Source organism: Diabrotica undecimpunctata, chromosome 3, assembly GCF_040954645.1.
Source record: "Diabrotica undecimpunctata isolate CICGRU chromosome 3, icDiaUnde3, whole genome shotgun sequence".
Taxonomy (NCBI): domain Eukaryota; kingdom Metazoa; phylum Arthropoda; class Insecta; order Coleoptera; family Chrysomelidae; genus Diabrotica; species Diabrotica undecimpunctata.
Window position 1 is genome coordinate 70982143 of NC_092805.1, and position 17148 is coordinate 70999290.

The following is a 17148-nucleotide window of genomic DNA, read 5'->3' on the forward strand; positions in this document are numbered from 1 at the left end:
ACTAAACCACACTGATTGAATTTATTATTAATTTACAATTTATTTTATTTATATATAAAAATTATATTCAGAAAATCTAACTGGTTTAAAATGTATAGTTTTGAAAAAAATCCTGAGTTTAAATTAAGACACCATTTTCAGAATTTCTCAAAAAATCCAAGTAACATATTAGTAATACGAACGTACCAATAACCTGAGACCCACGTAACGTTATAAACGTCACATCTTTATTAATTTATATTTAAATAATTTTTTTATTAATTTATTAATTCCTTTACCTTCAGTTTCTTTTTTACTATTTTTTCTTCAAAAAAGTCTCTCTTTCTGTCCGATAGGATAAATATTCGCCCTCTCTCTTTTTTTCCTCTTTCTCTTTCTGTTCAGTAGAATAAATATTCGCTCTCTCTCTCTCTCTCTCTCTCTCTTCAGTCCGGTAGTATTATTTTCTATGTTAACAGAAGAGCTAATGGACAGTGGAAGTGTGACGTCATAACTGTCAATTACTTTTCAAACAAAAGTTGAAATGTCCAATCTCAAGACTTTTTAATTTCTATAAAGTTTAACACTTTGCTTCCTCTGCTACTTTTTCTTTTAAGTATAGTGTTTTTTACGATAATATCATCATAATTCAGTGTTCTATTTCTATGAAATATAGTTTAAAAGTTTAAATTAAAGACATTCTAACCTTACTTTATTGATACATGCATTTTATTGCTATTTTTATAAAACAACATGCTTTATTATTTACACAACCTTGTAAAATTGTTGTAGTAACTATTAGAATACTTAGATATTGCAAAAAGCGGAAAGATTCTGTAAAAAAATGAAAAAATAATGAAAAATACAAATTATCCATACTAAACAAGGTTTGTTTGGAAAGTGAAACTGACATATGTCAATAAAATCTACGTCATCACTTCCACGGTCTATTCAATCATAGGCATACGTCCTATGGCATCTGTGCTAAACTTCATTGTAGTCTCTCCCTACTTTCTGTTACTGTCAAGTCAATGAGTCAATCAGCTTTTCTAAACGTGGTGGCATATTATTTTTTGTCTGTTTCTGAAATTTATAAAAGAAGGTAATATGTATGGAATAAGGTTCATTTTATCGTTTGCAGAAACCTCTTGGTGTGAGTACTTTCATTTTAATTTATATTCTATAATTCTGAAAACATTTGCATTATTCATAACCTCGCTTCTTTTAAAGCCATGTTTCAATTTTATGCATGTAGGAATCTTTTTTTTTTATTATTAACGCATCAACCACGCAGGGTCATTAGCGTATTTAGATTAATACAATATAGATACAATAAGTAAAATATACATTAGTTTACAATAATAATAATAATATCTTTGTGTGTTACAATGTTCATTTTAGATCTTTTGAAGGAGTTGGCAGTCTTTAAGATAGGAAAATATTTTTCGGGTGTCTGTATTTTCTTCTAGGGCATCTCTTAGGGAGTTGGGTACGTTATATTTGAGTAGTTCACTATTATATTTGGGACACTGTATTAAAAAATGTTTAACCGTTAGAACACTGTTGCACACTTCACACACTGGTTTATTTTTGCGCTGTAATAAATAGTCATGAGTAAGTCGTGTATGGCCGATACGGAGACGGGTAAGTATCACTTGCTCTCTCCTGTCTTTTATTTTTGGTTTCCAAAGATGTGAATGTTTGTTGACTTCGTATAGCCTTGATGGAGTGTTGTTCCAAGTTTCTTGCCATTTTTGAATTATTTTTTGTTTTAAGTATGGTTTTAAATCGTTTTGTACCAATATATTACTTTCTTCGGACATCGGGTTAGTTGGTGCGTTCTTAGCCAGTTTATCTACAACTTCGTTACCTTCAATTCCTATATGAGAAGGCACCCATAAAAAGTGAACTTGGATGTTCTTATTTGCAATGTTTTTAAGTTCTTTTTTAATAAGAAGTAGAAGGGGGTTGTCACAGTACAATTGAGTCAGTGAGGATAATAAACTTAAAGAATCTGTGATTATTATACATCTTTCTTTGTTTTTGTTTTGTATTAACAATAGTGCTTTTAGAATTGCAAATAATTCAGCAGAAAAGATGGTTGTAATTGATGGCAATTTGAAACTAACTGAGGAGTCTTCCGAATAAATTGCTGCTCCAACTCTGTCTTCATTTTTTGACGCATCGGTGTATACGTTGTAGGTATTGCCATATCTGTTTAATAGTGTATAAAACTTTTGTTTAATGACGGTTGATGATATCTCTGATTTTCTTAGGCTTGTTAGACTGATGTCGATATCAGGAATAGATATTGTCCATGGTGCTGGGTTGTGGATTGAAGAGGTATCATAGGTTTTTGGAAATTGAAAATTTAATTTGGATAAGTATGATTTTATACGAAAGTAAAAAGGATGATCAATTTGATGTGTTTGTTGGAATTTATTTGTAAATCGATCAGCAAAAACGTTATGTAGTACTGGATTATTTCGGTTTGATGACACTGCCGCTGCATATGTTAGGCTTAGATATTGTCTTCTGAAAGAAAAGGGAAGTTCTCCACTTTCCCAATAAAGACTTTGAATGGGACTTGTGTAGTGAGCACCTAAAGAAATACGTAGACATCTATTTTGGATAATATCCAGTGACTTCAAATGTGTTTTTTTGGAGGAGTTGTAGACGATGGCTCCATAGTCAAGTTTTGATCGAATTATGGATTTGTAAATAAGTATTAAACTTGAATAATCGGCACCCCAGTTTTTAAAGGCAAGGGATCGTAGTAAATTTCTACCAGGTAGACAGGATTTTTTCAGCTGTTGAATATGTGTCTTCCAAGTTAATTTTTTATCAAACGTCATACCCAAGAATCGGATTTCTTCTACATAATCTAGTTTTTGTTCGTGTAGATATAATTCTTCTGTTTGGATTTGATTTCTCTTTGAGAAACAGATTGCTTTCGTTTTTGTAGTGTTAAACTGAAGTCCACTTGTAGCTGACCATTTCTCAATGTGTGTTAACGCTTTTTGAATGTGATTGTGAATTGTTGCTATGTTTTTTCCTCTACAGAAAATAACTAGGTCGTCAGCGTATAATCTAGCTTTGACGGGGTTTTCAATTTGTGTTAATATCGAATTTATTGCTACTAAGAATAAAGTTGTGCTTAAATTTGATCCTTGTGGTATACCATTTTGTTGAATTTTTGTTTGAGAATATGTTCCGTCAACTCGAAATTGAAATTGTCTGTTTTCAAGAAAATTTGAAATGTATTTTAATATGTTACCCCTTATTAACCAGTTGCTGAGTGTTTTAATGATTGAATATTTCCAAACTGTATCATATGCTTTGCTTATATCAAAAAATATTCCAACACAATGCTGTTTTATTGCAAATGCTTCGTGGATTTCTGATTCTAAGTCAACGAGATTGTCTAAAGTTGAGCGATGTTTTCGAAAACCACATTGTTCTGAAATAATTAATTTGTTTGCTTCTAAATACCACATAAGCCTATTGTTTATTATCTTTTCTAATATTTTACCTATGCTACATGTGAGTGATATCGGTCGATATGTTTGTGGATCTGATTTTGGTTTAGTTGGTTTTTGAATAGGTATTATGATTGAATTTTTCCATGATTTAGGAAATACGTTTCTGGATAAGATTATATTGTAGATTTTGAGTAGGTGTTCTTTAGATTGAGGGCCTAAATTTTTAAGAAATATAAACGGTATATTGTCGGGTCCAGGACAAGTGTTCTTACAATTCTGAAATACATTTTCTAATTCTTCCTTTGTTATTTGTATATTGAGATCGTTATTGTTTTGATCGTAATATTCTATAGGATTTTTTTCTTCTTTTATTTTGATTTTTAAGAAATTGGAAGTATAATTTAAGTTACTTGAGTTATATTCATAAGTAGATGCTAGTATATTGGATATTTCTTCTGGGCTTTTATAAATAGTGTTATTTTGAGTTAAAAAGTTTATTGATTTATGGGGTTTGGAACAAGACATTTTGTTGACTTTTTTCCATATAGCGGTTATAGGAGTTGAACTATGTATTGTGGTGACATATTCTCTCCAAGAGTCACGTTTGGCTTTTTTAATGGTATACCTAGCGACTGCCCTTAATTTTTTGAATTCTATAGAATTTTCTTGAGTTTTTTGTCGTTTGAATTTATTAAAACCTTGTTTCGATTGTTTTAATGCTTCTTTGCAGTCATGATTCCACTAAGGTACCGACTGATGTTTGTGATCGTGCTTGATTATTCCAACGTACTTTTTTGCTGATTCTGTGATTACGTTTGTCAGAGAGTATATTGTTTTGTCTATATCTACATTGTCATTTAGGTTTTGCAGGTTGTTTTCAACGTAATTTTGAAATTATGTCCAATTTGCGCCTTTTAAATTCCATTTTAAGTTGTTGCGGGGTAGTTGATTGTAGTTCATTGCTTATTATGATAGGGTAGTGATCACTATCATATAGATCTGGTAACACATCCCACGTAAGAGTATGTGTAATTGATGGTTCGCAAATACATAGATCTATACAAGAGCCTTCACCTGTTCTTGTGTCAAAGCGCGTATGTTGTCCGTCGTTAAGAATATTTAGGTTGACTTCTTCTATTATTTTTTCTATTTTTCGACCTAGAGATGTTAGTTTTGTTGAACCCCATAACGAATTATGTGCATTGAAATCTCCAATTATTATCCTTGGAGCAGGTAGTTGATTTAATAAGTTTGAAATTTCTTTTGAATCGGGTTCTTTATTGGGGGAATGTAAATATTGCAAATTGAAAAAGAAATTGTGTCTGTGACTCTAATTCCAATTGCTTCAATAGTTGTTGTGAGTTTTATCAGTTTAGCGTCAAAGCTATCTTTTATGTAGATTGCTACCCCTCCGCTTGCAATTTCGAATTTTCTCGATTTCTAAAAAAACAATTGAAATTCTTCAAGTCATGAGCTTTGTTGTTTTTGAAGTGGATTTCTTGTAAACATATCAGACTAGGTTTATGTTTTGAAATTAGTAATTTTAACATTTCTAAATGGGTGTAATACCCATTTATGTTCCATTGAATTAGAGAGTTGAAAATGATGTGTTATTAATTTTCTATTGATGCGTCGCTTTCTAAGTCTGTTTGAAGGTCTAAGTTGATTTGCTTTAATATTTTATTTTTTATTCGAGTGCATTTGACTTTAATTTTTCGGTCCTTTAGGTAAGGGTATATATTAGTTAATAGATCTGTGACCTCTGCTGTTTCTTCTGTATACATTTTGGTGACACTTAACGGGTCTGGTGAGTTCTCACAGTTTTCAAAAAAGTCTAATAACTGTTCGTAAGTTATAGGGTAGTTGGAATTTGGGTTCTCAAATAAAGGTTTACAGTATCTTAGCATTTCTTCTAGTGTTTTTTGTGGTTTGACATTTTGATCTGATTTTACTTTCTTCTCTTTATTTTTTGGTGTAATAAAAGTAGGTTCCTCTGTAGATGTAGTAGCTGGTGGAGAGACTTGGGAGATTGTGCGTTTGTTTTGTGCTTTCCCTGTGTTTATATGCGTTGCCTTATTTTCTATATCTATTTTTGGGTAGTTTGTTATTTCTGAATCTTCTTTGGTTAGCTGCATGTGTGGTTTTTCTTGTTGGTTATTTTGTGGTTGGGTTTCTTGTTGTGTGCTTTCTTCTTTTGATTGTTGTTGTTTAGTGTTTGTCTGGGTTTTTTGAATTGATAGATTAGTTGTATTTTCAATTGGGTTTATATTTGGAACTGGATTATTTGATGTTGAATTATCTGTTGTAATCGCAGTAGACATTGGACAATTTTTTGTTAAGTGGTTGGTTTGTTTACATGTTTGACAAGCTTGGTTATCTAATGAAAGGAAAATTCTGTATGTCGTTTCCTCATATGTGATAAGAAAAGAATCAGGTAAGGGCTGGTTATTTAGTGGAGATATGTATGTTTCGCGTCTGAAACTCAAAATATGTTGGAATTGTGGTGTTGATGTGCCTATTCTTAGGAATGTTATAGGTGACAGAAGATTTAATCCATGTGATTTTAATGCGGATATTAGGACTGAGTGTGGGATTGAGGGACAGACATTGGACAATACTAATCGCTGACTGGGGCTAATTAGTCTACGAGCTTGTAAGAGTTGATGGTTTATTTGAATTTTTTCATTTCTGTTTATGAAATCCTCAGCTAGTTTTTCGTTTGCTAAATAAATACATACTCTATTATTTGATAATTTTGAACAGAAGGATATCTGGGTTGGTTGTATCAGATGACTCAAAGCGGACAAGTAATCATCTAGTTTGGTATTTTCGATTGAATCAAAAATAATTGCTTGTTTTCTTGATGGAAATATATTGAATTGTGGTGTTTGATTGGTTACGGAAGAATATGTAGGTGATCCATTAAATTGATATGATGAGGAGCTGTTTGGTGTATTGTTAGTTGTAGGAATTTCAGATTGAATAGAACTATCCATTTTTAATTATCATTTGTAACTGGAGTACGGTCTTGGCAAACAACCTTCTTAGTCTGTAGTGGAACAGGTTTGGTATAAATACCTGTCCTAGATTTTGTAGGTTATGCGAAATAATATTTGATAATAGTAAAAACTGTTATGTTTAAAGTAACTTACTATCTCTGTTGTGTTTATTTTTGTTATTTCACTGCTGGATCACTAATTAACGAAAATATTTTTAGTATTTCACTAGTTTTTAAATTAATTATGAGAGCTCGATTTAAAACACGTATTAGCTACTATGTTCAGAGTCGAATCGTTGTAGGAATCTTACAAAATTTAACTAAGTTTAATATTAATTCTATTTAACTTTATCCTTGCCATCTGCTATTTGTTTAATTGTGATTTTGGTAAAATAATTGGCAAAGAAGTTAACCCCCTTTTGATGTCTCACTAATGCTGATATTATATTCTAGTTTACTGGGTTTATTGGATAATTTATTGAAAGTCTATAGAATGGTTTATGGAATAATATGGCATTTCTGAGACTAATCAACTGCAGCTGTATGTAAGACCTACCCACATGCTCTGGAGGCGTCAACAGGATCTAACTACATAATCTAGAGGCAACATATAATAAGATGCCAGCAGCCCATCTATGTCATAAGTAGCAGTTCCAAATTTATTAATTGTAAAGTTTTAGGCAGGGTTGTTTTTGCTGTGTTTTATGTTGAATAAATATGATTAGTTTAATCATTGTTTTATTTGTTACCAGCTTAATTTGTATGGTTTAATTCATAGAAGACAAGACGGATTAACACTTAAGACACTAAGCTAGGCGAAGCATAGACGATAAGCTCCCATGGTTGATTGAGGTATTATTTTATAATAGTATTTCAATTCTCTTTGGTACTTTATTCAACGTTATTTATCTTATTCGAAGAATTGAGCTCTGAATTTTTAGTTTGGTAGCAAATTAACAATCTTTAATAAATACTATTTATGTTCCAATATATTCATTGTTTGCAGTAAATTTTGATATTTTCATACTTTTTGACTATTTTTTACATATAAACATTAATTTTCACATGTTGATTTATATTTAATAATCAGATATTTTTACATATTCTTTTATGATGGTTCTTTTATATTGATTTAAATGGTCTGGTTTTTTTAACTTAACCAGTTTTTTTAGATAGCGTACTTTCATTACTTTCTTATTTTTTTTTTTTTGATTATTAAGATGCTACCTAAACATCTAAAGACAGATGAATTATCATATTAAATTCTTATTCTCGGATATCTCTGTCCCAAGTACAGTAGAGGAAAAACGAAAGATTCTTAGTGAACTTCTTTCTCAGGAAGCCAGTAGCCCTAGTTTTTTAGATATTTCGGTCAATTTATCTTTCGATGTTGATTACCAGCAAGCTTTAGCTTCCTATTCTGATCTGTTAGGTCTTATATCTAATTATTTAGGTACACAATCTGACAGCAGATTCAAAGCTTTTAGTTGTCGTTTAACTCATTTGTCTGGTAGAATCTCCCGTCTACAGCCAACTTCTGTAGACAAATAAAAATTGAAAATTGATTTGTTAAAATTATAGTCTACTTTGTTTGATATTGCAGACTAACCTGATACTGTAGACAAACCTGTTGCTTTAACTCCTAATAGAGTAAACCCTAATTATTCTCAATCTCCTGTTAAGTCTGTTTCTGTTTATAAATGGGGTTTTAAAAAAATTTCTGGTAAACAACGTCCAATTCCATTTCTGGAACAGATTGAAACTTTCTTGAAAGTTTTCTAGGAACTGCATTAATGAAAATTTATTCATCCCTGCAGGAGATTTATTTGAAGGTGCTGCTTTTACTTGGTGGCATAATAATTCCACAAAAAAATCTTTCAATTCATGGTCTGAGTTAGTTGCTTCCTTAAAGGAAACGTATTTACCATATAACTATAAAAGAAATTTATGAAAACAAATACGTTCCACAAAATATTCTTTTAGACAACAGGTATCTGCATATAATTTCTTAATATGGTGTCTTTGATGCACCGGTCTTCAAAATCAATTCCAAAATGTGAAAAAGTCAATAAAATCATTAATGGTCTTCTTCCTGACTATGTCAAGCCTCTTGCTTTCCAGGATGTGGAATCAGTTGCAGACCTTACAAAATATGATAAGAAATTTGAATCTGCTCTTACTATTTCGACTTGCAGCAAATTTTCTATTGAGTCTCTTTCTTCGTCTGTACATGTTGGAAGTGCAACATGAAAGGTCATACTTTTCAAGTGTATAATAAACCCAAGAGAAAGTTTTGTCATGGTTGTGGATTTAAGGATATCAGCACATATGAATGTAGGAGATGTTTAAAAAACGCTATCTATGCTAGATATCTTCCTGTTTTAAAGTATTCTAAAAATGTTTTTGTTGATGGTTCATTCTTTGGTGCTATTAAAGAAACATCGAATATGTTTTTTTTATTGTATAATGGCTTTGGCATAGCCAATTAGCCAGACTATTTGTGGTAGTTACAATTTTTGATTTTATTACCTAAGCCTATTTATAATATACATTTGCAGGAAGTAATATGTTCGTATACACATTCAATTTTTGACATATTTACAATTTTTAATTTGAATACCTAAAACTACTTTAAATTTACAGGATGTTATGTATTCGTAGATACATTTTAATATCTGCTTATTATTTGAAAAAATAATTGTATTTAAATTGACAGGCAATGAACAATTTAGCTCAATTAGTTTTTCATACATCATTTTGATACTTTGTTTGTACTGTCCACACTCCAATATAAAGTGCTGCAGATCTTCCACTTTACCACAGGAGCAAAATGGGTTATCAGTTTTACCTATGCTGTGTTTTTATGCAGGAGTGAGTGCGTGGTTTGATCTTATTCTGTTTATTGTTTTTATAAATAACCTATTTGTCTCATATTTGAACCATCTCTCATTGGGTATTAGTGGTTGGCAAGCTCTAAAGTTTATTCCAGTTGTACTTTGGTTGTATAAACGTTGCCATCTTTGTTTGCAGTTGTTTCTACTGATATTATCTATGTCTGCTACTGGAAGAAGTATGTTGTTTATATTATGTTTGGAGAAATCTGCAGATTTAGCTAATTTGTCGACTTCTTCATTTCTTAATATTCCAGAGTGTCCTTTTACCCAACAAATAATAATCGAGCTACCTGCGGAAATAATATAATGTAACTTCTTTATTTCTATCTCAATATGGTTTAGGTTTTTTGTTGTTTTGATAGAAGTGAGTTTGTCCATAATGCTTCTACAATCAGTCAGAATGATATAATTATTCATACCAATAGAGGCTATATATTTTAACGCAAGAAATAAAGCTGATAGTTCGGCAGTATATATTAAAGCTTCATTGGGCAATCGACATGATTCTTTGTAATCAGAATTCCAGTGATATATTGCACAACCCGTTTTATTTTGAATTTTAGAGCCGTCAGTAAAAATATATTAAAATGCAGGCCACTTATATTTAATTATTTTATTGATCATAGTTCCTGGAAGAATTGAATCCATATAATATGTTTCTATTGTCTTAGAGAAGAGAGTCTTAGGAGGTTGTGTATAAATTGGTGGTATTTTATTTTGATACAATTGTTCTTCAAATATTGTTAGTTTCCTATAACTTTTAACGTATATGGGAGTTTTTTTGTTACGCCAATATTTATGGCTTAAGTCTAATATATTCAAGTTACGATTTTTTTTAAATAGCTGGAGTTTTTTGATATAGCTCTAGCTACAAACTTATCTGTACAAAACTGTCTGCGTAGTGTAAGGGGTGGCTCTTTAGCTTCAATTTCAATAATACTAATAGGAGTAGATTTTAAGTAACCAAGACATAGCCTCAAACATTTATTCTTTTGGGTTTCAATTTTATTAAGATGTCCTGTTGACGCAGACCCATATAAATGACAACTATAATCGAAAATTGGTCGAATCATTGAGCGATAGAACAGCAATGCAATATTAGAGTCAGCTCCCCAATTGGTTTTACAAAATGCTCTAAGGATATTCATGGAGTTTTCCGATTTTTTTATAATAGAATAAATTTGATCCTTCCATAACAGTTTACAATCCAAATATGTGCCTAGATATTTTACACAATTTTTGATTGGAAATTCTATTTTTCCTAATTTAAAGTTACCTTGGGGAGTTTGGCGTTTTAAAAAAAAAAAACAAATTTCAGTCTTTGTAGTTGATATGTCATTGAATGCGATAGTACGCACTTCGATGCGCATCGCCTCGCCTCGAATTTTCCCATTGGCTCTTGACCTGGAAATCCCTATTTATCGCTCGAACAGCGCATATAAATATTGGCGATTTTCAGGTCAGCCAGGTCAGTCCCTCACGGGCTCTCCGAGAGCTTAGTGCTCTCGGGGCTCTGCTCCTGTTTTATTTTCCATACTCTGTGGCTGAGAGTTATTTTCAACTTTAACTTGGTGTTTTTATTTCGACAATCTTTTGTCATGTAAGAAAATATCTTGTCTTTCTCAAGACAAGCCATCGGAAGACCACAACCTAATGTACCATTTTCGACGAGGAATTTGTTGTGTAAGAAATATCTTGCCTTTTTTAAGGCAAGGCACCGAAATATTTTATTTAAAGTCCATAACCCGAAAATGGACTTAAAGTAGAGGAGCTCTCAACGTTAACTCCGAAGCCCTCTACAGAGCACCCGGGGATTTCAGAAGGTGGTTAGACCCTTATTTGTTCCCCCGAGGTGACAGATAAGCCTAGAGAATGGTAATAACTTTTTACACAATCTAGTGTAAATTCGAGTTGACGCCTACAAATGTCAAGGGTAGTATGGGAGGTACACAACACAACATCATCTGCAAACTGCAATATATTAGAGTGTGAAGGTACTATCTGTTCTAGATCTATATTGTACAATGAAAAAAGAAGTGGACTTAAAATACTACCCTATGGTATACCTATATTCGTTAGCCTTGGCGCTAAAAGTGTCTCATTTATTTTTAAGTAAGTCCATCTATTCTTGTACAAGGATATAATGAAATCTGAAATTTTAACTGACATTCCAAGATATAACAATTTCTTATGTAGAATATATAAATTTATGTTATCAAATGCAGAGGTTACATCTATAAATGCTGCAGCTGTTGATTCTTAATTTGTGAAATTTACCTAAACAGAGGAAACTAGTGAAGTGAGAGCATCACGTGTAGACAGGTAGAAGGGTATCTTCGGATTCAAGCCAGTATTCAAGCCGATTTTTGATTAATCTCTCTAGAGTTTTTAGTATACAAGAATTTAAAGATATAGGTCTGTAAGACTCAACGTTGTTATCTGGCTTTCCTGGCTTCTTTATAGGCAATACAATATAGTCCTTCCATGTTTTATGAATTAAATTCTCACTTTGCCATATATTGTTAAAAATTTGTAATAATAATGATTTGTATTCTGTGGGTAAAAAATATAACATAGAGTATGATATACAGTCCATCCCTGGAGACGAACTATTATTTTGTTTGAGTCCATAATTTAATTCCCACAATTCAAATGGTTTTTCTAGATTGGAATATTCTCTGGAAACGGTGACTGTAACTTCGTTTATTTGATTTGGTACCCAAGGAGTTGAAATTTTTAAGTGGAAATCTTCTATCCATGCAGCTTCGCAGTTTATCGGTAGTTTATTGGACTGTTTTCGGTTTTTGTAGCGATGTACTTTCTTCCAGACGTCGCTGATTGGACTGTGGGAGTTAAGGCTTTCGCAGTAGTTTATCCAACTTTGTTTTTTTCTATTTTTAAAAATTTTCTTTGCTAATGCATCCAATTTTTTGTATTCAATTAAATTATGAATATTGGGATTTGTTTTATAACGTCAATAGGCTGTTTTACGGTTATTTGCAGCTGTTTCTTAGTTATTATCCCACCATGGTTTTGGAATCTTTTTTGTAGGATATATTTTATTTTTTGATACTTTTGGAATAGCAATGGATGCGCATCTATTTATTTTATTGACTAATTCTTCATCAGTTTGGGGAAGTATTTCTGAAGAAAAGTTGGATGAATACAGATTCCAATTTGCTTTATTTAGATTCCATCTTTTTTGTGTATTGTTACCAGGTGGTGTTGCTTGTTTGGAATTTTCTAAGTAGATGTTCAAGGGTAGATGGTCAGAACCATGTGGATCTTGAATAACAGACCAAGTTAATTTAGATATAATGTCCTGGGTGCAAATTGTTATAACGATTGCTGATGGACTGGAACTCAGTGCAAAAGTTGGAGAACCATCATTTAAGTATAATAGATTACATTGTTCTATCGCCTCTAATAAAACTTTACCGTGAGTATCATTAGTTTCGCATCCACATGCCATATTGTGAGCGTTGAAGTCCCCTCCAATGATCCAACTGTTCCCTCCAACTGTTACTCTAATACGTAGTTCTTTGTATATGGATATTATATGTATAGATTTATTGATACAAGAAAGTTTAACAGCCATGCATGTGTAAGTAAAATTATAGTTATCTAATAAATTTATTTCTTCTGCAATTATTTTATCTTTAACTAAAACTGTTGTACGTCCATAGCCATCTGGGCGATCAGATCTAAAGCAATTATAACCAGCGAAGTTATAGAATTTTCCTGGTTTAAACCATGTTTCTGATAACATGGCCACATACACATTTTTTTTAATAAGTAAGGCTTCTACATTTGGTTTATTAGAAACTGCTGAGCGGCAGTTTCATTGTAAAAAATTTATAGGACTAGTTATGTCTGAGAAGATGACGTTTGTCCATGTAAGTCTTCTTGCAAGATCAATTCCGTATTTAAGTATTTATTAATTTGTTGTATAATCTCTGTTTTTGATGCGTCTAAATTTTCAGTGAGTTTTAATGAACTAATTATATTAAGAACCAATTCTAAAATTACATTATTTAAATCTAATGATACTCCTTGTGTCTGCAAATTTGTTGTATTTCTATTCTCTGTATATATTTAGAGGTATTATAAATACCACCTTTTTGTCTAGGAATATTTATTGGGGAAATTATTTCTTTTCTAACTGATTCCAAAGGATCGGGAGTACTTGGACGTTGTCGTTTTAAATTTGATTTTTATGGACTACTGCTGGTATAAAACATTTGTGAAGAGAACTTTTTTGCGAACTAACCAGTTTGATTTGGAGTTACTTGATAGGACTGATCATTGGTATTAGAGTTGGTTGTCAAGGAAGAACTATTGTGTCTGGCGGCGATATTGGCATATGATTTTTTCGGTATTTATTTACAGGCATCAAAGAAATTTAAATTTAATGATGACATTGTATTCTTGATTTGTTTTTGCCTAGAGAACTCAGGGCATACACTTAGGTGTGTCGTAAAATGATTACCTTGACAGCTGAAATAGGTAGGAGTATATATATTTACTGTACAATCCTTTGTGTTATGAAAATCATGACATTTATTGCACCTGGGAGTGCTTTACATTGAGATCCAAGATGTCCAAAACGAAGGCAAGAGAAACATAATAAAACTTTTTGAACATAGGGTTCGACTTCTTTAATTACTTTATTAATTATTATATATTTTGGAAGAGTTTGTGCTTTAAAATTTACAATACATGATTTGGTTGGAACCTTGTCTATTATTGTTTAATCTTCGATATGTTTTTCTACCTTTCTATTTATTCTTGTAACTGAAGCTACTTCAAACTTACAGTGCATATCGTATTGTTTAATTTTATTTTTGATGTATTCCTCAGAAAATTCAATATCTATATCTCTAATTATACCCTGTCTATGTAGTATAAACTTCGGAACGTAAACATCAAAATTGTTGTTTGTAAATAATGAGCAAGTTTTTTGATTGATTAAAAAATTGGCCGATTGATAGTCTTTAAATTTAATTCTGATTCTATTCTTGCCGATTGAATCAATACTAGTAATTTTGTTATCTAAATTTGGAAAATTTGATAGTATAATATCACCGATTTTAATGGCATTTCTTACCTTTAAAATCAGGAGTATTATTTTCTATATATACATGAAAAGGACCTGTATCACTGCTCTGATATAGAAATTGTTCTCTTACATTTGGAGTGGAAAATTTGATAGTATAATATCACCGATTTTAATGGCATTTCTTACCTTTAAAATCAGGAGTATTATTTTCTATATATACATGAAAAGGACCTGTATCACTGCTCTGATATAGAAATTGTTCTCTTACATTTTTTGTAGAATTATTAGAAGTTTTACTACTTACAGTTTCTCCGTTGTTTTTTGAGTTACCGTCCCAGGTGTTGTTTATATTGGATTTTATTTTTTCTATATTAACATCTTCCTCCATCCGGCTAATATCTGGAGGTTTGTCTGGTGGTCTCCCCGCATAATCCATATCAAGTTTTTAATAACTTAACACTTTAACACTTTGAATCTATCTTACACTTATTAACACTTATCGTATCCAAACAGTAACCCCCAATGGGGGTAAAATAAATTCAAATACACTGAACTTTTATATTTTTCTTAGTCACAAATTGTTTTACAAAAAACTTTTCACTTTATATAGAGATAACGTTAATGAGTTTCGAACGACAAAACAACTTCCTCGTACAAAGGCCACAACTGGACTGATTGATCTAATATGTTAATATTAACAATAAATTGTTTGATCCCAAGCCTTTACAGAATATTTCTCCTGTCTTTAATGAAGTTCAGAAGAGAATAGGTCACTCTTACAATACCAACACTAAACGCTACAATTTATGTAGATGTGATGTAAAATTTCATTTAAGTGCTAAAGTCCGGAAGAAAAATAACATCCTTTCAAAAGCTGTGGATGACTTTTCTGCTAAATTAGATCCCACATTTATTCTGTGTATTGGACATAAAGTTTTATTTCCTTTGGTATATAATCTTAAGGATCTAGTATTGTTCTGAAGCTATTTTCTTGTGGCATTTTAAATTAATTTATATTTAAATGGGAATAAGCCACAATTAAAGGTTAAAATACGTTTATTGACGTTTCAATTTCCACTTCGGAAATCGTTCTCAAAATACAAACATTAGTAAATTTATTTATTTATCAATTTACTAATGTTTGTATTTTGAGAACGATTTCCGAAGTGGAAATTGAAACGTCAATAAACGTATTTTAACCTTTAATTGTGGCTTATTCCCATTTAAATATAAATTAATTTAAGGATCTAGATGGTAAAGAACTTGGTAATTTTTATGTGCAAGATATTAAGTTAAAGGTTACTGATTCTAGTGATGAGGAGGCTCAATAATGTTGTATAATATGGTAAAGAAGTATCTTTTATTATTCTATCTCTTTATATTTAGATATCTGTCTAGATACGATAAACATATTAAGCTTATTATTTGACAATACCCTAACTGTTTATATATTTCTATTATTTTACTTTGGGTAATTGTTTTTGATTTTGATACAATTAAAAGCCTTATCCAGCACTTTACGTATGACAACATGGTTTGTTGCATACATACATGGTGTTTTAGTTATCTTAGGATACATATATTCTAAGGAAATTTTGGGCCAGATTATATGAATATGTTTATCTTTTTGGTCTTTTAGAGACAATTAGTATACCGTAGGTACATATATTTTTTGGATGATGTGTTTTTCTTATTTCTTTTGGAGTTAAAATAATTCTATGCATATCTACTTTTAGAAATCTGGTGTAGAATTATGGCGCTTTGAAGTTTGATTATAGTATACCTACTTTTACTTGTTTTCTTCTATCTTTTGTAAACTATATTTATGCAATACTTTATTCTTTTGTGTAGATCCCTGGTTTATATTTAGTGAGAAGAATACTAAAATTCATCGGGTAATATGCATTTATATTCCTCTGAGCGTTTCTCTCAAAAACTGTATATATTATAATTATTAAATTTATATTATAAACTTTATGCTACACCATTTTACTGGTTACTTTATAACAGTACTTATTTAGTTTTAGTTAATGAGTACTAAAATTCATTGAGTAATTTTTTTCATTTTTCCAGAGATATTCTCTGTAGTAATTTATTATTGGTAACTTAATAATTTCAGTGTGATAAATACTACAATTCAAAGGTAATGTTTTTTTTATTTTCCCCAGATTAACATCTGAAAATTATTTTGTTATGATATTTTTTTTAATATAACAAATTTTAGTCTGACGGATACTATAATTCGTTGGGAAGTATTTAATTTCCCTGAGTAATACCCTAAATTTTTTATGATAAATATTTTGTTATTACATTCATATCAACACCTAGAAATAACAAACAGGAATGGATGACAGAAGAGATTTTACAATTATTGAACAAACGAAGAGAATCCAAAGGAAAAATGACAAGGACAAAGAATACAAAAGACTAAATAGAATAATTCGAAAAAAAATAACCGAAGCAAAAGAGAAATGGCTGGAAATAAAATGCGTGGAAATAGAAGAACTACAACAAATGCACGATTTTTTTAATTTGCATAAAAAGGTAAAAGAGTTTACATCGACTACCAAGAGAACGACTTTTCATACCATGCTGAACACGGATGGCAAACTGCTAGAATCAACGGAAGACAAACTGAAAGAATGGGAAAACTATATTAAAATTTTTTTCACGACATACGAGAAGAACCAAGATTGGAAAATAACAACGAAGGGCCAACAATTCTGAAATCTGAAA

At 31.1% G+C, this 17148-nt stretch overlaps 1 long non-coding RNA gene across 1 annotated transcript; it reads left to right on the forward strand.

Moving 5' to 3' along the window:
- The first annotated feature begins 1006 nt into the window (after positions 1-1006).
- LOC140435639 (uncharacterized) lies at positions 1007-7485 on the forward strand. The gene is made up of 2 exons (XR_011950207.1): positions 1007-1132; positions 6913-7485. It is a non-coding gene; the product is annotated as an uncharacterized lncRNA (long non-coding RNA).
- The last annotated feature ends 9663 nt before the right edge of the window (positions 7486-17148 follow it).